This window comes from Onychomys torridus, chromosome 8, assembly GCF_903995425.1.
Source record: "Onychomys torridus chromosome 8, mOncTor1.1, whole genome shotgun sequence".
Classification (NCBI taxonomy): Eukaryota; Metazoa; Chordata; class Mammalia; order Rodentia; family Cricetidae; genus Onychomys; species Onychomys torridus.
Genome location: NC_050450.1, coordinates 19,907,977 through 19,930,387, shown reverse-complemented (window position 1 = coordinate 19,930,387; position 22,411 = coordinate 19,907,977).

The window sequence follows — 22,411 nt, the reverse complement described above, 5'->3', positions numbered from 1 at the left end:
CTGCATATCCTAAGGCTTTACCATCGAGGGTATAATGGGTTCTTATTAAAAATAATACTTCATTCCAAAGGAACCAGGTTCAATTCCCAGTCCCACATGCAACTCACAGTTATCTCCAACTCCAGTTCCAGGAGCTCTGACATCCTCACACAGACATACATGCAGGCAAAATACCAATGCACGTAAAATAAAAATAAATTTAAAAAATACTTTAGCCAGACATGGTGGCACACACCTTTAATCCCAGCATTTGGGAGGTAGAGGCAGGGGGATCTCTGAATTTGAGGCCAGCCTGGTCTACAAAGTGAGTTCCAGGACAGCCAGGAGGAACCCTGTCTCAAAAAAATAAAAATTAATAATGATGATGATGATGATGATAATACTTTACACATTATAGATGCCTAACCTCATCAGCTTATGTAGGACCCTGGCTGCTTTATAAAAATATCATCCCCCAGCTTCCTCTAAGTGTCTCCAGAAGCTCTTGAGCAGAATCTTACATGTGCTAGAGAAGGAACGTGTGACCCTTGAGCTCTGATGGCCTCTGTGACTACCCTATGTTCTCAGGCTCTGGTGAGGAAGCCTGGGTGCCCTGGCATCTCTGTAGCTTCCGGCAACCACTCCAATGGGGTGTCAGAGAAGCTCTCTGCCTCCTTCAGCTTTCCTTACGAGGGCCCTGCTTCAGGACTTCCCTGATCTCCACTTCTGGCAGTTTTCACCAGATAGTCCCTGCCTGTTCTTTTAGTCACTGTATCCCACGCCTCTGTCCTGTACCACATGGGACCCATTTATGAGTGCACAGGGGCCACCTTCCAAATAAACCTGTGCAACAGCTAATTTGAGAAACCCATGGACTTTTTTTAAGGAGCAAAGGAATTTATTTGGGGGTTAACTCATGACCGTGGGAGATTTATCGTAGGGTCCAGGAAAGCTGAGCTATGTCCCATGCTGATTTGCCTGGTCCAAGATCTCAGCATCCAATACCATAAGGAGGCAAAGAAAAGAGGTGAATATGTGTATCCCAGGTCTTCAGGGTCATGAGCATCCACACCCCAGGGTCCTGTACTTCAAGGTCATAGGCAGGTGTAATAGTTACCTGTTACTTCACTAGGGGCAATGCTTCAAGGTCATAGCTAAACAGCTACCCACTACAGGCAGCAGTCATGCTTGGCTTATAAGTAACTGGCTTTCACATCCCAGCTGCTCCTGTCTGCACCCAGGACCCACTCAGCACACCAGTCACAGTGCCCAGGCCCATTGAGCCCTGCTTCAGTCCAGTACCCTTTCTTTCTACAGTGCTCAATACTCCCTCTGCTACTCAGTCAATGCTAGTACTGACAGAGCTTGACAGATCCCTAGGACCTCTTGTGATCCCTTATCTTGGGAGTTGTCACCAGGTCCACCTCTTGGGTCCACGATTTCATATATGCCAGCCATCATTGCCCACATGTGAATGTGTAGCATGAATCTTAACAGGACTTATTAATAAAAACAAACCTGAGGCCAGTTGTTGGGGTGAATAGTGGAAGATCAAAGAAGCAGAACAAGCCACAGCTACCTCACCTCGCCAATTCCTCAGATGATCCTGTTTCCTCAGACTGGAAGCTTCTGTGTCCTCATCCAAATGCATCTCAGCTGAACTGCTGTTCAAAGCCTAAAAGCTTAAACCAGCCCTAGTTCCTGGTTTTCACGCCTTATATACTTTCTGCTTCCTGCCATCACTTTCCGGGATTAAAGGCTCTTGTTACTATGCCTGGCTGTTTCCAGTGTGGCTTTAAACTCACAAAGATCCAGATAGATCTCTGCCTCTGGAATGCTAGGATTAAAGGCGTGTGTGCCACCATTTTTGGCCTCTGTATCTAGTGACTGTTCTATTCTGACCCCAGGTAAGTTTATTAGGGTGCACAATAGTTTGGGGAACACAATACCACCACGGTGAGTGGGTGTGGAATGCATCGTTTCTAAGTTGGCTTTTCCAGGTGGATGGACTTTTCTGCTCTTCCCCACTAATTGTCCTCATTCTTTGACATGTAGAAGCTGGAGGCTCTCCAGCATTCAGGGATGATAGAGCCACAGGATGGAGGGAACGTGGATCCCTGACTGTCTATGTTGAAAAGAACCACCTGTCCACAGGAGGCTCTTCCCGAGCAAAAAATAACTTCTACAGTCTTAGTGAGATGTTGGCTCTGCTTGTCATAGCAGAATTGCCTTGATGACATGCAGTGGAAACCTACTTCTCATCAGGACATTAGATCCGGTCTAGAATTGGTTTAACAGTGGTTCACAATGCCCAGCTCTGCTTCCCCATGTGTCAGATCTCTCCCAGGGGCTCCTCTGCTTCCAAACTGTGGAATCTGCCAACCATGTTCCAGCTCATAACCAGGACTCAGTTTAAAATTCATTTTTTTTCTCAAATCCCCTCTCATCCCTTCAAACAAGGTAAGAGCCTCTGTTGTGGTCCCCCTAAGTCTGTGTATCCCTTTGCCACAGAATTCTAACAATCTATTTTTAGATACAGGATTGCTTGCCTGTTAGTTCCTAAAATGGATGGTTGAACCTATGCGTTAAAAAATAGTTCAGTTCTGCCAATAATCCCTAAATGTCTTTCTGCATCCTAGCACCTTCTCATGGGAGTCCCAACCATAGACACTTCTTTCTGCTGGCTATTTCTAAAGGAACTCTCATCTGTCCCCTCAAACTCATTTCCCCAAACCTTCATGCTATGCTCCCCAAAATATGCTTTATTTCTGTGTCACTTAAGTTAGGTAATGACATCACCAATCACTGGGTTTTGCAGACTGCCAGTGTGAATATTGTTATTTTTAATTGTTATTGATTTGAAGTGCTAGGGACTGACCCCAGGGCCTTGTGCACCCTAGGCAAGTGCTCTTCCATCCCCAGTGACATTATCACTTCACAGATGTTCAAAGATGTAAGTTGAGGCAGGCAGAGTACTGGGAACTTGCTCTACTATTCCAAGACCTGCCCTGTACCCTGCTGTGGAGGCTCATGCCTGCCCACCTGTTCTTCCTCCATCTTCCTTTCAGGCATCCGAGCATCCCTTCCCACAAGCCCTGCTCCCCTCCAGAACCAACAACCATCACTGATTCCTCTCCCTACTAGCTTTTCCCCTGCAGCTTTAAATAAACACATTTGATTAGGAGAATGTGCCTTTCTATGTCAGTAATTTATTCCCTTCCATGCAAATTGCCCAATTAATTAAAAAAAGAAAAAAACCCACAATTCAGATGAGTGATCTCCTGAAAGAGAAAAAGAAGAAGCTGTTAGCAAATTGGTAGCATGCAGAGAACCCTAGACTTGGAGGCAGACAGACGCAGCTTGAACCCCAGCCTCAGCTCTCTGGCTGTGAGCTCTCAGGCTGGCCGGGTTGTCTACCTGAACCTCTTCCTCCAACGGAAGTAAGCACATTACTGTGTTTCCATAGAACTGTTGTAGGGTCATCTGAGGAAGTATACAGACCCTTTGGGGGATTCAGAGACCCTCTGAAAATAAAGGAAGAATAACCTCTTACATAGATGTTCACGATGAAAAATTTGGTTCATGTGTGTCCTCTCAAGGACACACTGCTAGAAACTCGGAGTCATGCCTCAGTATGGAGCTCCCAGTTCTGCTGTGGGTTGAATTCTGTCTCCTGAAAACAAATATTCTGAAGTGCTAATCCCCAGTATCTCAGAGTGGGACTTCATTTGGAGAAAGGCTCTTTACACAGACAGTTAAACTACAAATGAGGCCACATTAAGGAGGACCCTTGATCCGAGTGCACCCTAATTGTTAACAGACTTAGGCTCACAGCCTGTGCCCCAACAAGCCAGATTTGGCACCTGTCTTTGGTAAGTCAATTTAAAAAGCCTAATTAGTGATGAAAAGCAGAAAACAATTGATTGATTTAACGTGGCTACATTGGGAAAAGCAACACAGAAGTGTCCATCGACCCATCAGCCTCTCACATACACATTTGGGGTCCTGACATGAGTTTAGATTTAAGCAGAGAGCCAGAGTTCCACGTATCTAAGCAGTGCTGATCAGGGTGTAGCCCACCATCACTGGCCCACTGCTTTTCTTGTGTCTGCTCTCCTGCAAGATGAATAAAATCTCTTTGCAGGAGAAAAGCCCACCACTTGCTGGCCCAGACTTTTGGCTTTCTCTTTTCCCAGCATGAGATTCCTAGAGGAATTCCAATTCCTTGATGCAATTGTTTCAAGAGTCTGATAGCCAAAACTGGGCACACAAGTGGTTCTTGAAAATATCTCCATCGTTACCAGGCATGTTACAAACTCATTAAAAAAAAAAAAGAAAAAGAAAGACAGACAATTGGAGACAGAGACAAAGACACGGCGTAAATCCCCTGTGAAGACAAACAGACATTGGAATAATATCTCTGTTATCTGTCTTAGTTGGTTTTCAGTTGTGAGAAACCATGACCAAAAGCTACTTGGGAGTTTATTTGGCATACATATCCCGGTCACAGTCCATCTCTGAGCGAAGTCAGGGCAGAAACTGAAAGCAGGAACCTAGAGGCAGAAACCCAGAGGCAGGAACCCAGAGGCAGGAACCCAGAGGCAGGAACCCAGGGGCAGGATGCAGCTTACTGCTTTCTCTCCATGGTTCTCTCAGCCTGCTTTCTTATGCGACATAAGATCACCTGCCTGGGGTGGCACACATCGATCATTAATCAAAACATCACCCTACAGACTTGCCGACAGGTCAGCCTGATGGAGGCGGGGTTTTTTTTGTTTGTTTGTTTGTTTTTTTGTTTTTTCTCAATTTAGGCTTCCTCTTCCCAGATGACTCTAGCTTGTATCAAATTGATAAAAGCTACCAGCAAAGCCTCCACAGTCAACGTTAACTAACATTTATTACTTGGAAACTCTCCAAAGCTGGGGTGTGTGTGTGTGAAATAAATCCTGCCTCACCATCCTCAGAAGAAACTGTCCCTACTGGTAGCTTGATTCTGCACTTTGTGAAAAGTGACCCAGAGAATTCCTGCCTTAACTGATGATGTTATCTATAGTACTTGTTCTGGTGGCTCTGGTAAGTTAACTTGGGCTCCACACACTTGCCCTTTCTTCCACACGGCGTGGGACAATGGCTTATTGTCCAATTTTTCTCATTATTGCACACCAAATGGAGAGCCTATGCTCATCCACCACTGACCTCTATCCATGCAGCACCAACGATGACTAACTAACCTGTAAACCTTGTCTTTGAGGTGTGGTGCTGGGCTGGAGAGATGGCTCAGAGGTCAGGGGTACTTGTTGCTCTTCTAGAGGACCCAAGTTCGTTTCCCAGCACCCATATCAGATGGTTTATAACCACCTGTAACTCCAGCTTTGGGGGATCGACACCCTCTTCTGACCTCCATGGACACTATAGACACATGACACATACATACACACATACACATATATAAAATCAATAAAACAAAAGTTTAAAGATGAATAGTGATGAGGTCCAACACAGCTGTGGAGAGATACTCTCGCCTTCCCAATGTTAAACCTGAGATTCACAAGGAGAAAGACCAGTTCCACAATTACCCAATTAAAGCAAGCTTTATTTAATACTAGCCAGAAAGATGGATACTGGCCAGATCCATACCTGGAATTCCCAGAGAATGGCTATGAACTACATTGGCCGGGTGCCTATAAAGGCCAAACCCTCAAAGCTCCAGTACTTCCCCCTTGGTCGAATGGAGACAAGCGCACATCCTGACATACTTCCTGTCTCCGTATCTCCTGCTTGCATGTGATCAAGCACATTCTGTGCAGTTGGGACCATCAACCTTGTTTACTGGAGTGAAAACACATGACTTGTTATTTTATAAAACAACAACTTCCCACATTCCGGGAAGTTATCTGTCCCCAGGCAAGTAGAGCTTACAGGTTAACTTTAGGCCTTACACCCACCTCCCACCATCCAGAGAGTTCAGCTGGATTAGCTGATGGGATGAACCTGGCCCTGACCTTGTAAAGCTTGTAAAAGTTGAAATTTATGAGAGGACACAGAACACGGGGCAACAAAAGGCCCAAAGAGGACCAAAGGAAGGTGATGAACCACAGTCTGTGCATCCAGGGGCTTCCCGATGTGGTGAGAAGATAGCATCCAGGTGAGGACAGCCATCATCCTGACCATGGCCACACCCATAACAACCCAACTCTGGTTTAGGGTTCAAGGTGGGCACTGAGGCAGGTTGTTCTTCTAGGTAAGAGGTGTGTTAGAAGTGTTACTAACACTCCAGAGAGACAAGAGTATGATGGAGGACCTAAGAACAGTCAGACCCACAAGGCAGAACAGTGGTCCTCTCTTGTGCCAGAGGAAGGGAAAAGTTTCATGCCATGTGGTTGATGAATGGCCACAGTACTTGCTTGTAGTCATGATGTCTCTCATCCCCTGGCAGCAAAGGATGGAGGAGGAGCTTGCATTTAGAGGAAGAGAGAATGTGGAGGAAGTGAGGAGAAGGGCCACATTAATTAAGGTGCACCCATTATTCAGGTGAGGGATGTGCCACTGATAGCCTTGGCCTGTACATGTGGGGAAGAGAGAATTGGAGAGGCTGGCATTCTCCCAGAATCCAGTGCCTGGGGAGTCTTACAAGGTTATCCACAGTGTCTGTCTCTCCCTGGAGCAGTGGGGATCCCAGAATGAACTATGAGAGTAGAGACAGAAAGAGCCACAGATGGGCATGACCTGAGCAGCTCTGGTCTGGGGTCTAGCATTTATTTCTTAGAGTCTGGGTGTGGTAGTTTGAATGTAATTAGCCCCCATACCCTCATAGGAAGTGATACTATTAGGTGGTGTGGCTTTGTTGGAGTAGGTGTGGCCTTGTTGGAGGAGTTGTGTGGAGGCAGACTTTGAAATCTCTTATGCTTAAGCCACACCCAGTGTTCAGTTCACTTCCTGTTGCCTTTGGATCAAGATGTAGAATTCTCCAGTACCATGTCTGCCTGCATGCTGCCACACTCCCAGCCACCATGCTCCCCACCATGAAGATAATGGACTAAACCTCTGAAACTGTAAGCCTTCATCACAATTAAATATTTTCCTTTATAAGCGTTGCCACGGTCATGGTGTCTCTTTAAAGCAATAGAAATATTAACTAAGACACTGGGTATCTGGAAAGCATGCTAGAGGATTTCAGATTCACAGGCAGGCTCTCTGGAGGGCACTTAACATTTCTTTGACAGCAGCTATGGCCAAGAGGCTACTATGCGTGGGCATGGCTTGACCAGCCCCAGCCCCAAACCCAACACCCACCGTTAGCTATTTGGGAAAAGTAAAGAAAGAATGAAACTTTACTTGGACAAAGTGATCTGGGACACAAACTCTCATGTATTTGCTGTTAGCATTCAGTCTCCTCTTTTGTAATCACGAGAGTTAGATAAAACAGCATTAGCAGTTTGGGTTGAAATCAGCAAAGGTAGTTGGCATTTCATTAGAGGAAAATCTTTTCAAGTCATTATTGTATTCTGTAGCAGCTGGAGGAATGCTTTTAATTAGTTGTTCTTTAACTCTTTTCAAAGCTCCACAGATGAAAGCTGGTCACACTGGGCTCAAGCCAAGCACAAATCCTCTTTAAGTGTGATGCAGGGCCAGCGGCTGGGTGCCTCCTCACTGGCAGGGCCCAAGTCCCCTTTCAGGTCTGCATTGGAAAGTACTGAGGAGGGAGGGAGGAGCTTTTGCATAGGTTCTGCCAGCCAATAACATCCTGCAGGTCCAGAACAAAACCTTCTACTGAGGCTGAAAGAGCCACAGCTGCAAGGCACACTGTGGCTCCTCTGCCCTGAAATGTGGACCTTTCGGCCAGGCCTCATCTCTTCAGGGTCTGGATTCTTTGTAAATGAATTTCCTGTCCCAAAACTGAAGGACCATCCCTGTTTCTGCCTGAGCTAAGGATTCACTTCCCTAGATTTCCCCCACAGAGAGTGTTCTATTTATCTGGAAGAAATGCCTTAAAAGCCAGAGGAGGTCAGGTTGGTAGCCTAAGCCATAAACTTCAAACATCTTCACTCAAAGTCCTTCTGAAACAATGATTCCCTTTTAATGAAGTTTATGTCACATAGTTTTGGCTAGCATATACATTTAAAAAAAAAAAAAAAAAAAAAGAGCACTTGCCTGGCAAGCACAAGGCTCAGAGTTCGATCCTCAGCTCCAAAAAAAAAAAAAAAAAAAAGAAAGGAAAAAAATATATCATTATTTTATAGTATGTGCATGGGTGTTTTTCCTGTGTGTGTGTCTATTCACCACCATCTGTGCCTGCTACCCTTGGAGACCAGAAGATAGTATAGACCTAGGAGTTACAGAAATCTGTGAGCACCCATGTGGGTGCTAGGAATTGAACTCTAGTCCTCTGGAAGAACAGCCAGTGCTCCCTTTTCATTCATTTGTTTGTTTGTTTTTATTTTACATCCCGGCTGCAGTCTCCCCTCCCTCCTCTCCTTCCAATCCCCCCTATCCCCTCCACCCCCTCTCTGTTCCCATTCCCCTATCCACTTCTTCTATCTCTGTTTAGGAAAGAGCAGGTCTCCCGTGAGTATCAACAAAACATGGCAGCCAGTGCTCTTCACCACTAAGCCAGCACTCCAGTCCTATTACACACATTTTTAAAACACAAGTTCAATAATTACAAAAGATGTAACATTGTTTACTGTTTGCAAGTTTATGCTCTAAACATATTTGCTTTGAAACCTGGGAGCTGCTGTTAGCTATTTCAGTTCTAATAGAGACATAATTGAATGAGAAAAAATAAAAAGGAAAGAACATGACTGCTCCTAGGTATGGTGGAGGAGAAAGTTTATTGGAAATAAAAGGCAGAGGCAGAGACATCTGGGAGAATCCAGAGTGGACATGACCCTGAGTCGTGTGAGGAGAGGTGGGGAGGAAAGGGAGGGGAGTTGTTGTTTGTTTTTTACTCTTTTGGGGGGCCCACCACCCAACTCCCAAATAAATCACACAGGGAAGTGTATTCTTAATTATCAATGCCAAGCCTCAGCTTGGCTTCTTTCTTGCCAGCTTTCCTTAACTTAAATTATCCCATCTACCTTTTGCCTCGGGCTTTTCCCGTTCTCTTACTTCTATAAATCTTACTCTTACTCCATGGCTTGCTGTGTAGCTGGGTGGCTGGCCCCTGGAGTGCTCTCTTTCTCCAGCTCCTGGATCTCTCCTCTCCCACATGTCTCCTTCTATATATCCTCTCTCCCTGCCAGCCCCAACTATCCTTTCTCCTGCCTCACTATTGGCCATTCAGCTCTTTATTAGACCATCAGGTGTTTAGACAAGCACAGCAACACAGCTTCACAGAGTTAAACAAATGCAACATAAACAAAAGTAACATGCCTTAAAATACTATTCTACTACAGAGGGGGACCAGGTGCAGCAGCCAGAGGACAAAAGTTAAGAAAAGAAAGGCATGCAACCAAAATGTCTGAACTATGTAATGTAAAGAAGGGCAGCTCAGCCCTGGACTGGGGAGTTCTAGGTAGAGGATGGGGATGCCAGTCATAGCCTGTAACAGGTAGAGACTGAGGGATGCTGGGAGAACCTGATAGCTAGATCCATTTTGATGTGTTAAATGGGCACTTTGGCTGGCCACTTGTCCTGGGTTTGAGACCTAACAATAATATTTATACATCTACTGATGCACATACCCACATGTTAGCACCACAGTGGGGTGACAGGGCTTTCCACCTTCTCAAATGCTAGCCACTTTGAGTTGGGAATTTTGTGTTCTTCTAGTTATTTTAAATACATCGGGATTGTCATAGACTATGGTTACCCAGCTGGGCTCCAGAATACTAAAAGGCTCTTTTGTTTAGAAAACTGTGGCCTAAGTGGCAGGGCCATCTATTGAAACAGTATGTCAGAGACATCTATTGTCATTACTTCATTCAGATAAACCTGACCTTGAGACAAATATCACTCCTCTGGATTCTCCTTCTAAGTCTGACTGACAGACAGACAGACAGACAGGAGTGATGTATGACTGAGCAGCCTACAGGAAAGTCTGCAAGTTTTCCTTCCATACTGCAGGACTTTGCTACAGGGGCACCTGATAGAGCTCTCTCCTTACCAACTCTTTCTCTTGACCAGGCCAGGAAGTCTTTGTCTCTGGAACAAAGTGTGACAGTAATGTCAACGCCCAAATAAAGTTATCATCTTACAGAGATTATTTATTCTGAATCTAAATATGAGTGACCATAGTCCTGGAACACATACAGGCTCAGATTACTCCAAATTCCAGGGTCCAGAATGGTGGTAGTTTTAGGAAGTTTTTATAATAGAAGAATAAAGGAAGTCATAAATGGAGACACTTTTTAAATACACTGGCGAAAGCTTCGGGTAGGTGGGCTCCAGAAAAGTTGGGAACCACCTCAGCTGGAGGCCTGGAATCCTCTCTGGCTGGACTGTTAGCCTTTGGGACTTATCTAACAGTAACAAAGATGTCAGGTAACATTCAGAGGAAAGCAATAAATGGCTGGGGGGTGGGGGTAATGACAGCCCGAGATAAGTTGTCATTAGACTCCGCAACTTTCCAACCTGTCCATACCACTGCTGTTCTAATGAGTTCCTCAGACTTGCAGAAGGGTCAGTGTGGGATGTGGTTTGGTTCTTTCCAAAAACCTTCGATCCTGATAACACTAAGCTGGATAGGAGGCCAGCCTTCCCTCAGGGAAGTGAGAAAGGAACTGTTCCCGATGCATTAGAGGCCCAGAACAATAGAAGCTGAAGTTTGCTCATCTAAAACAAACCCAGACCACAGTCTCCCTCCAAGACTCTTCCCCACCCACGCTGAAGGCACTCGGTATGAAAGGAAAAGTGATTAACTCAAGTACATAAGGGGGTCACAGCCTGGCTGAGATGGCCAAACCCCCAACACAAGGCTTAGCTTTCTGGGACAACACTTGGAACCATGCTGCAGGGGGCTCTGGGAGGAGACCAAACACCAAGGACCCCAGTGACTGCCACAGCATCAGGAAGCGAAAACCAGAGGGAGCCTGAAAATGTTTCCTCTCTCGGCCCCAACTGGTACTAAATAGGTCAAACCTGTTCAAATTAACAAAAGAACACATTAGAATAGTTATTAAAACATTCCGCAGTTATAGATCTATTTTTACCTGTGAAATGACTGCCCAAGTTAAAGACAGTCTTTTCTCTCTAAACCCTTTCTTTGTCTAGGAGATTATTTGGAACACACTCAGGGAGCAAAATCAAGCTGTGTTATAAACCTCTTCAAAGGATCAGAGAGGTCTCTGTGACTGCAGAGGCGCTTGTGAAGCCCTGTGGTAGAGTTTTGGAGGCAGACACCTTCCTGGCTGGGCTCTGGTCTACCTTGCAAAGGGGTTGTTGTTTTCCAATCTTGGGAAATCATTGCTGGGAGTCTAGAATAACACAGCTACTTCGAAAAAAGAGTTCTGTTCTCTCTCTCTCTCTCTCTCTCTCTCTCTATATATATATATATATATATATATATATATATATATATATATGCCCTATGACTATCAATTAAACCCTCAAGTAATAGGAAAGTACATATTTACACACAAGAGTATCTACTAACATTTTTCACACACACACACACACACACACACACACACACACACACACACACACAAAAGTAACAAGCAGCCCAAGTGTTCATCACTAGGAGAGCGGGTAAATGAATGGGAATATTTCTGTGAAATGGATAATGGACCAAGAAAAAGATCGAGCCACAGTGTCTTCATTAGGGTTTCTATTGCTGTGAAGAGACACCATGACCACGGCAACTTGTAGAAAGGAAAAGCATTTAATGGGGACTGGCTTACAGTTACAGAGGTTTAGTCCATTATTGTCATGGGAAGCATGGCGGTACGCAGGCAGATGTGGTGCTGGAGGAGGAGCTGAGGGCTCTCTGACAGTTCTACAGTCAGTAGGAAGAGAATGCCACACTGGGCATGGCTTGATCATCTGAGACCTCAAGGCTGTGCCCCAGTGACAGGTTCCCCCAACAAGGCCACACCTCCTAATCCTGCCACTCCCTATGAGCCTATGGGGGGCATTTTTATTGCAACCACCACATACAGCCATATGCAATGACAGAGATGAATCTCAAAAACATGCTCAATGAAGAGACTGATTCCAAAGAGTGCAGCCTGTCATGTAAAGTTCCACAACAAACAATAGAAAGCGGGCCATGGCTGCCTCTGAGTGGGGGTGGGGTTAACTAGGAGGAGGGGACAGGAAGCTTTTAGGGTGATGGATGGAAATGCTATGCAACTTGGTGAGTGTCTGTTTCACAGGGCAATTATTTGGGGGAAAAATCTATCAATGAGTTTTTAAATGTTTGTGCAGTATAAAATATATCAAAAAAAAAAGAATTGTGAACAATTCTGAACAATACAAATAGTGGACAGTAGTGAATCGTGTTCATAAGGCAAGACTTAGAGGAAACTGTAATGATATTTGCAACTTACTTAGAAATGCATAAAAATTAAGAAGGAGTGTTGGGTGGGTAGAGGAGATGGGCAAGAGAGACACATGATAAAGGAAATGCAGAGGAGAGTTAATAGTCTAGGAGGCGGGCACCTGGCAGAGTGCTGCACAATTCATCTAAGGTTAACTTCTCTTAGTCATTGTTCTATAGCTCTGTCCAGCCGCTGCTCCAGTGCTCCGTAGTGCTGTAGACTGCTGTTTAAGGAAGATGCTCAGTGCACCTTAAAAAGCAGTTTTCCTTCAACCGATACCTTCAATGCTTAAGCGGCTTAGCGAACATGTTGCTCGTTGAGTTGCAGTAATAATCTTTTGAGATATGAATCGCCCCTGGTTACAGATGAGGGAACAGAGGTTCAGGGAACACTCAAATAATGTGTGCACATTCACATAGCTGATGTGTGCACATTCACATAGCTGCTTGGATGTAAGCCCAGCTCTGAACTCAGCAGTCCATCTCCAGCCCACATACTTAAATTGTTTCTCCCTGTTCAAAGCTCACCCTCATAGAAGTCTGAGACTATTTTAAATCCTAGGAGATAAGCTTGGAAACACAAAAAAGTATGTCTTCTCCAGCTGCAGATGGTGAGAAGTCAACAGAGGCTGGGTAACGTTGGTGCGGTGGACTTTGCTCATGGTCCTCACTTTTGTGCCTTTAATATGCTTTAGTTTGTATAGTTTTTAATTTTTAAAATTTGTATAGGTCTTTTGACTGCATGTGTGTCTGTTCATGTGAGAGCTTGATTTTCACAAAGAATTGGAGTTAGAGGCAGCTATGAACATGATGTAGATGCTGAGACTCAAGCCTGGGTCCTCTGGAAGAGCAGACAGCGCTCTTAACCACTGAGCCATCTCTCCAGCCCCTCTCCTATGGTTGTTTGGACCTTAAAGCAATGGCTATTGTGGGCTGAATTGTATCCTCATACTATTCAACTAGCCGAAGTCCTTAGGATATGTGATTCCTTTTGGAAATTAGGTCTTTATAAATGGTCAAGACCAGGTCATTAGGGTAGGCCCTGATCCAATGTGGCCTTTATGTGATTGATTTTTATTATATTTAGTTACATTGTAGGAAGAGGAAGGTGTATGCACACAAGTGTGAAGGGCAGAGAACAACTGGTGGGAACCGGTTCTCTCTTCCACCATGCAGGTCCTAGCGAACGAAGCTCTTCAAGCTGGTCGGCAAATGTGTCAACCTGCTGAACCATCTAACCGGCCCCTAGTGTCCTTTCTAAAAGGAGAATGTGGACATGGAGACAGACAGGTACACACACAGAGACAGCACCATACAAACATGAAGGTAGAGATCCAGGGGATGCATTTACAAGCAGAGGATTTCCAAAGCTTGCCAGCCAGAATCTAGGATCATGGCATGAAACAGATCCCCCCCCCCTTCAGCCCAAGCAAGAACCAACACCCCCACCTCCCACCCCACTCCACGCTGGCAACCACACACACACACACACACACACACACACCAGCATCTCCAGCATGGGCTTTGAGCTCTAGAGAGTTTCTCTCAGTGTCCAGGGAATGTTCTTTTCTCTAGCAGCCTTGGGATACAAGATAAACCCCAAGCAATTCTTATTGTCAAGGCATTTTATCTTGTGACTTGTTTTTAGAACACACACACACACACACACACACACACACACACACACACAGAGAGAGAGAGAGTTTGTGATACATGTTGAGGTGAATGCTTAAATATGATATAGCAAAGGAATGCATTTCCAGAGAAACTTGACTTTGAAATCATAATGAAGACTGGAAGTGTAGGATTTACTTTACAGAAATACATTCTGTCAGGGCTGAGCGATGACTCGGCACTTAAGAGCACTTGCTGCCCTTGCACAAGAATGGGGGTTTTGATTCCCAGCACCCACCGGGTGGCTCACAGTCATCTGTAGGCCTGTGCATTCTGCACATATATATACATCTATACAGGCAAGCGCTTATACACATAAAACAAGTAATAAACAATTTTTGAAGAAGAAACCGGTTTTGTAAGTGACCTGTGAGGAATCCTCAGTATGGGCTGTACTATCGTAGGATTCCAGAATTCAAATGAAAACACTTGATGGAATCATCCCTTTGTCACAGGACTGCTCCAGTTATCGCAGTGTAAAGAGGTCAGGCTCCCTTAAGGAGTAAGAGATTCAAAGGACAAATTTTTTTCCCACTTAAAGGAAAAGAGTAAGACGCCATCTCTTCCCCTGCCAATCACTCCTTCCCTTTCTCACCCTCACCTGAGTTGCTATAACATGCCTGGGGCAAGCTGTGCTAACAGTGTGTGGTAGACATGACCCATTCTTTGATGGAGTAGAATCTTTGCTAGGAAGCAGGTTTTGAATGTTAAACTACATTTCCCAGCCTCCTTTGCACCTAGAAAGGGATCATATGGCTGAATTCTGAACAATGGAATGTGGGAAGAAGTATACAACATTTTTCTATTAGCCTGGTTCTTAATTATATGCCTTCTCTTTTAAAAAGTTAACTTTTAATTTGAATTATGTATCTATGTGCCTGTACATGTGTGTGCAGGTACCTATGGGCCACAGGCATAGGGTCCCCAGGAGCTGCTGCTGGACAGGGTACCAGGAACAAAACTGTGTCCTCTGAAAGAGCAGCACACATATCTAAAAACTGAGCCACCTCTCCAGATCCTCACTCAGTCTCGTTCTTAATGTCAAACTAGAAAACTTGGCCTAACTCACTATAGATGTCTATCTTTGTCATGATGTTTACAGCTTTGTTATTAGAAATCCACTGGCAAATTAAGAAATAGAAAATGAAGTCTGTTGGGTGGTGGAAGGCATGGTTTGTATTCGAATGTGGCCTTTTATAGGTACTAATGAGAGGCTGGAGAGATGACCCAGCAGTTAAGAGCACTTGCTTCTCTCCCAGAGGACCAGAGTTTGGTTCCCAGGGCCTACTTCAGATGGCTTGCAACTGCTTGGAACACCAGGGAGTCAACACCCTCTTCTGGCCGCTGCACAAATCCATACCAATACCCGGACACTTAATTTTAAAAAATAAATAAAAATAAAATAGATGAAGGTTCTACTAAGAGAGGGAGAGAGAAGTTAAAAAAAAATACCATTGTTACACATTGTGATCTGAAAATGTGAGAGTCCCTCCATTTTTGCCAGATGATACTGGGAAAATCAGGGTTCCCCTTTGGGGTTATTAGTCTCATTAATAAAAGATTTTACAAATTGAGTCCAATGGAAGCTTGAAGACAATTTATTTTATTAGAATTTCAAAGACAACCTTTCAGGGCAGGCAAGTTGTAAATCATAGCGACTGCCCAGAGAAGGGAGATAAAAGAGAAAGGGAAAGAAAAAAAGACTTAGGTTCTTGTCAGCTTCCAAGAGGCAGAAGCAGAAGAAGAACAAAAGAGAAGGTGAGCCTGACTTAGACTCAGAAAGGTAGGCAAACCCAGCCAAACCTCATGGCTGCTCATAGACACTGTACCAGGAGGGCAGGAATTCTGGGAAGGAAAAGTACAGCAGCTCATTAAAGGAAATATTATTCTGCCCACCTCTTTAGCATGGCTAAGGAAAGCCCACCTTCCAGGAGTAATCCCTGGGCCAGGTGGTTGACACAGCCCAAATAGAACACTAGATTTCCACTCATGCCAGAGACTTTTCTCTCGGCCAAAGGAGTTTTGCCTTAATGGTCCTTTATTGCTGCTCTAGCAACATGAATCCTATCACATAAAGATTGTTCTTGTTCCTAAATTTCCATACATTCTGACTACATTAAGGACAAAAAAGTCTATTTATTTCTACCTTGTCTTAATGTGTGTAAGCATACCTTGCTTCAGCATGTGGTGTTACCTAAGCTGTATTTACAGTTTTAATAATATTTACTTTCATCATTATTTTTGGACAGACTAAATGATATGAATTTATGTTTACAGGCTTTATGTGACTATTAACCTTCTTAAATTTTTTTAGTGATTGAATTTTTTTATTTTATGTGCATTGGTGTTTTGCCTGCATGTATGTCTATATGAGGGTCTCAGATCCCCAGGAACTGGAGTTACAGACAGTTGTGAGCTGCCATGTGGTTGCTGGGAATTGCACTCAGGTCCTCTGGAAGAGCAGCCAGTGCTCTTAACCACTCAGCCATCTCTCCAGCCCCATGACATTTCACCTTTGAATAAAAGCTTTGAGTAGCATATTTGGTCAATTTAAAGAAAAATATTGGCCAGGCATTGGTGGCACACCCCTTTAATCCCAGCACTTGGGAGGCAGAGGCAGGAGGATCTCTGTGAGTTCGAGGCCAGCCTGGTCTATAAAACGAGTTCCAGGAAAGGCGCAAAACTACACAGAGAAACCCTGTCTCGAAAAACCAAAAAGAAGAAGAAGAAGGAGAAGAAGAAGAAGAAGAAGAAGAAGAAGAAGAAGAAGAAGAAGAAGAAGAAGAAGAAAAGTATTAAGGAAATTATCGATGGGATACAATGATATGGCTAAGATAAAATAACAACTTTCAGAAAGGTAGTTGGGAAATCCAAGCCAGGAAGACACCAGGACCTAAGAAGCAGAGAACAAAGACTCCCAGAGCCCCAGGTCCTCTGCATTTGCTTCTGTCTGCATCCCTGCTTCTCCCGCAGCTCCCTCAGACAAGCTTTACTGTAACAGAAAGTGGCTGGAAACAGCATCCAGTTTTACAGCCATGAGGGAAGTGATTAACTGCCTTGCCTCCAGTTCCAATTTCACGTTCCAAGGACCAGGATTACCTTCCCAGATGTAGAGATGGGTAAATTCCTGTCTCGTGGCTTGGATAAGAAGTCAACTGTGAGATGCAAGGGGTTCTGAGGAGCCAGAGAGCAAACGTCTGTCATTAAGCTGGAGACTTTTCTCTTAGTGAAGAATTCCTTCAAAAAAGTTAATGGATGAATCACACCAAGCAAAAACATTTGAAAGGTCTCAAACTGACAAATTATTGATGCATGCAATAAATAAAGTCAATTTTCAAAAGAAGGGAACTTGATGAGAACCAAGCAGGGGAAATCTGCTCAGCTAAGCAGCACCTGGAGCTGGGCTCGAACTCAGGAGTAATGGTGGCAATGAAGTCCACAACAGCAATGCTCTAAGTCTCCAAACACTGTGAGCCACAGGAGCCTGCTTTCTTAGTATTGCCCAGCCTCATAGCAACAGGAAAAACTAATACACTCTCATATCCTAGGAAACACTTCCGTCTCAGATGACGGGCATCCCAGAAAAGCATAGTCTGAAATTTAAAAGAGTGGCTGTGATTTTTTTCAAATCTTGTTCTCTTGTTAAGTAAATATTTTACCATGTACTCAGAAGTGTGGCCTCCTCCCCCGGCCCCTCAGTATCTCCACCTCCTACTGACTCCTACCTCCCTGAAGACTCCCAGAAATCCTTGGAGCAGAATTAAAGCATCTCCAGAGACTCTTGCTGATGGCTTAGGAAAGCATCCATATCTGTGCCTGGGCACACAGTCAGACCACAGTTCCCAATTCTCCTGATGACCAGGAATACTTTAGTAATGGAATTCCAGCTAGTAGCTTATGGGCACACCACTGCAGGCTTGGCCGTGGAGAACCATTTTCCTTCTGATGTTTTAGTCTCTTTTGCATCCTCCAGCTTCACAGAGAAAGTTCTATGAACCAGGAGAATAGGCATCCACATAACAGGCAAATACCTGGGCCCTTGAGCTACTGCTTAGCTGGGAGCTACTGTTAGAAGATGCTTTTCCATGGGCTCTACCATTTCTGCATGTCCTGTGAGAGAAGCCTTTCTTCCGGGATGTGTGAATAACAACCCTGGAAGATAAAGATGGTGTCTACTGGAGCTGAGGACAGATTCACTCACCACCTGACATAGTAAAAACAATGTCCTCTTTTGAGTCAAAAGTCATCCAGATTTGCCCCACATTACACAGAGCTAGAGCCTCCTCATCTGCCGTGTGAAGCCATGGTGTGGTGTCTCTGGGTCACTTTGCATAGCCACTATGGGGCTTGGAGAGTGTCCTGGTTTGCTTTTCTGTTGCTGTGACAAACATCATGGCCAAAAAAACCTTAGAAGAGGAGAGGATTTGTTTAGCTTGCATTTCTAGGTCACAGTCTATCTCAGGAAGTCAAGGCAGGCGCTCAATTAGGAACTGAGTCAGAATCCATGGAGGAATGCTGCTTACTGACTTGTCCACTGGTTCATGCTCAGCTGGCTTCCTCATGCAACCCAGGGCCACTGCCTTGGGATGTACTGCCCACAGTAGGCTGAGCCCTTCAATATCAATCAGCAACCAAAGAAATAACCTGCAGGTATACTCACAGGCCAATTTAATCCAGGCAACTCTTCATTTAAGGTTCCCTCTTCCCAAACAACTCTAGGTTGTATTAAATTGACAATAAAAACTCACCAGGACATGAGGCAAAGGAAACCAAGGTAAACACGATGTCCATGTCCCTTGGCCCTGACCCAGGGGTCCTGAGTCTTCTGCCAGTAAGCTCAACATCAGCGCTATTAATATCGTACGTTTTCTGTGCATATCCGATGTGACTGAGGTATCTCTATCCCCCTCTTCTTCTGTCCCCACTCCCACCTCTCCCTGATCTGGGGCTGAAGCTACAGAGTAGAGCAGTCCTGGTTTGTACAGCTCCTGTTTCCTCCTAAGCATTTCCACTGGGCTAGAGCAGTTTCCAAAGCATTCAGGATTTTGGAAGTTGGAAGTGAGAAGCTGGGCAGAAGTTCCATTTCCTCTGCTTTGGGCTCCCATGTCCACCTCCTGAGGTAGGCAGGACCCCAGGAAGGGGTGAAGGAAAATAAAGGGACAGACAATAACTAATATGGGAACCAGGAGTGCATGGAACCAGCTGGTTTCCTGGGACATCCCACCTGAAAACAAAAGAGAAAGCTTGTTACCGATGGAAAGGGTGTTCCAGGTACCTGTGCTGCAGCCATCCACATGGGGTTGCATGTGATTAGTCTACATGGGTTGGTGCCTGTGGACTAACCCATCTGTCCAGGCAGCAAAAATGTCCCCCACCTCGCATGATTTCTTTGTGTACAACAGCTTTCCTTTGTTTACCTTGTTTTGTGAAAGAACCCTCAATAAGAGGTGCACCCTCCTAATGTGGAAGGGCCCAGTATTATATTGTAGCCATGGACACAATTCTGGCCAGAGGGTCAGTCATCTCTGAAGGATGTTGAAGATGTGGTATGTCCTTCAGTGTTAAATGATCAGACCAGATTTAAGTCTTCATGTAAAAATAAGCAAACATATCCATCTCACTAGTAGGCAAGTTAGCTTTTGTTTTAGTAAATGATAAGATTGTCTGTATGCCAAGTAAATGTTTAAAAATAATTTTTCCATGCTATGTTATCAGAAAATGCAATATAAATTACAATCTTATATATTTTATATATTATCTATATAGAAATATAAATCACTATTTATACATTGTAAATTTTTATTTCATTAATTAATTTATTTTTTATGTTTTGCCTGCCTGTATTTTTGTGCACCACATGCATGCCTGGTGCCCTGAAGGTTCAAAGGAGATGTTGGATCTCTGAGATTGGGATGGCAGATGACTGTGAACCTAATGTGGGTGCTGGGAATCAAATATCCTCTGCAAGAGCAACACGTGTTCTCAACTGCCGAGCCAGCTCTCCAGCCCTATCCCTACTTTTTTATATCTATTTTATATGCCTCTCTGTGTCTGGGGTCATGTAAAAATTTCTTCAGCAAAAAGAGGTGGCAAGTGGTGAGAAGTTAGGCCCTGCCTTCCAGAGTGCTGCCCTTGAGACACACCATCTCCGAATGGCATTCCCATCCTGGATCCAAGTCTTAACAAAGCTGACAAATGCTAAGCATCCTTGCCACAGCCAACGCAATCCTCTCATGAGTGGAGAGACAGCGCAGTGTGTAGGCACTGGTGGAAAGCAAATGTGGGTTCAATATCAAGGAAAACTCCTGAGCAATTACCATTGTGTGACATCTTCCTAGTTACGACAAAAATAACCCTCACCTTCAAAAGCACAGCTACAGACAGTGAGGGAGTATTTGAACCCCCGTGGTTCCATGGGGCCATAAGCAGCCTCTGGAAAGGGTAGCTGGAACCTATGGCCGTAAAAAGGCTGGTCAGGGTTCATCTGTGTATTTGGGTTCCCGATCCAAAATCTGGATTCCAGGAAAGGCTGTCTCGGGAAGAGACAAGCTGTCAATCAATAGATGCACAAGAAAGGTTGCAGGTGCCCCTGGGGAAGCAGAGAGAGGACATGGGTTGGGAGGCAGCATGTGCAGCCTTCATGGTCCCCACTCAGGCTCTGAGTTTCCCCTTATAAAATCATGGGAGCTGGGAGCTGATCCTTCCAGCTTACACAGGCCCATGTCTATGTACTGCCTTTACATTGTCAAACACATGCCCTGTCTTTCTCCTGGCCACACTTGATGTGGCCACTCGACCTGACACTCTCAGCCACACTCAGGGCCAGACCTCACTTCTGTACCATCTGTCACCCTGCACTGAAGGGACCCAAGACAAAGAGCTACAGAAGCTAAACTGTGGTAACCATCTGAGGGATTAGTTTGGTTCCCAGCCAAAGACAGCTGCCTGCTGGGTGGAGAGCGAAGCTGGTGTTGGTCTGCTTCCCTGCACCATTGGCCTTGGAGACTCAGTGGGACAAGCCCTCAGAGTCACTCAGAAATGACACTGAGGGGTCTTCCCTTGCTCCAGAGCTTTGGCTTTGCTCAGGTCTGGAGGCCTCAGCACAGATATCCGGTGGCAGTAAAGCTGGCATCAGTGAGGTTGCCACGTAGGCGTCCACATCCTCAACAGAACAAGGCCTCTGGAAATCCCCCCAAGGCTCTAAATCTCTGAAATGCAGATAGAAAACATGTCTTCTCCAAAAGCTAGTGCCTGTGGCTTCAGGGCACATGTTCAGTTCCTGCCACAACCGATGCTTGCTTTATGGATGTGCCTGAGATGGAGGGAAGAATGGGGTGTTTGTTCTAGAAGATTCTCTTCAAAGTGGCTTTTGTACCAGGTCAAGCTAGTTTATGCCGTCTCCACTGTGTATCCCAAGGGATCTGGGGCACAGTTCTTGTCCTCTGGGCATCTACTTCCTCATCTGTGGATAGATTTGGACTTTGAATGTTAATCTCTGTGAGCCTCATCAGCCTTGGCTGTAAATTGGAAATCAACACCTTTCTGAAAACTGTGAGTACCTAACGCATGCCCAGTCAACCCTCCTTGAACCTGAAGGAATTGTGAGGAATTCGGGTCCCACGGGGCCTTTCTAGAGCTAGATGTTGGATACAGCCGATCCATGCCCAAAAGAAAGCCCCACTCCCCAAGACCGCTGTAATTCCTTTCTGCCTTTGTTTTGACTAATGTCTGATGTAGCCTGGCTCTGCAGTGATGCAGATGTGGATGTTGTTGCTAGGCAACAGAGCTACAGCACTAATCCTAGGAGGCCTTGGTTTCTCTTGCTTCTCTTTCTGAAGCTGCTGACAGCGTTGATTTGGAAATGGCTGCAAAAATGAGAAGGGGGTAATGTCCGTACCAGGGTACCCTGGAGAAGGGGATGGGTATGTGTGGTGGAGCAATGAGGCCACTCAAACTCACTCCATATTTTTTTACAGCAGCCCCAAGATGCATGTTCTGGATGACTACTATTTTACCAATGACAAACCCAAGATGTAGAGACAAAAGAGGCTTATTTGAGTTTGCCTAAATGGTAGGTGGTGTTGCGGGATAAATCTACAGGCATCTGAGTCCAGAGAAGAGGGGAAACCGGGCTTTGACTTCTTCCCTGTGTCATCCATTGTCCACGGCAACACATTAAATGTAAATCAGACCACGTGTTCCTGCCACAGCCCACCCCGGACAGATGTGTGGGTGGACTAGACAGCCCTATGTGTGACTTGGTGCTGCAGGACCTCAGAG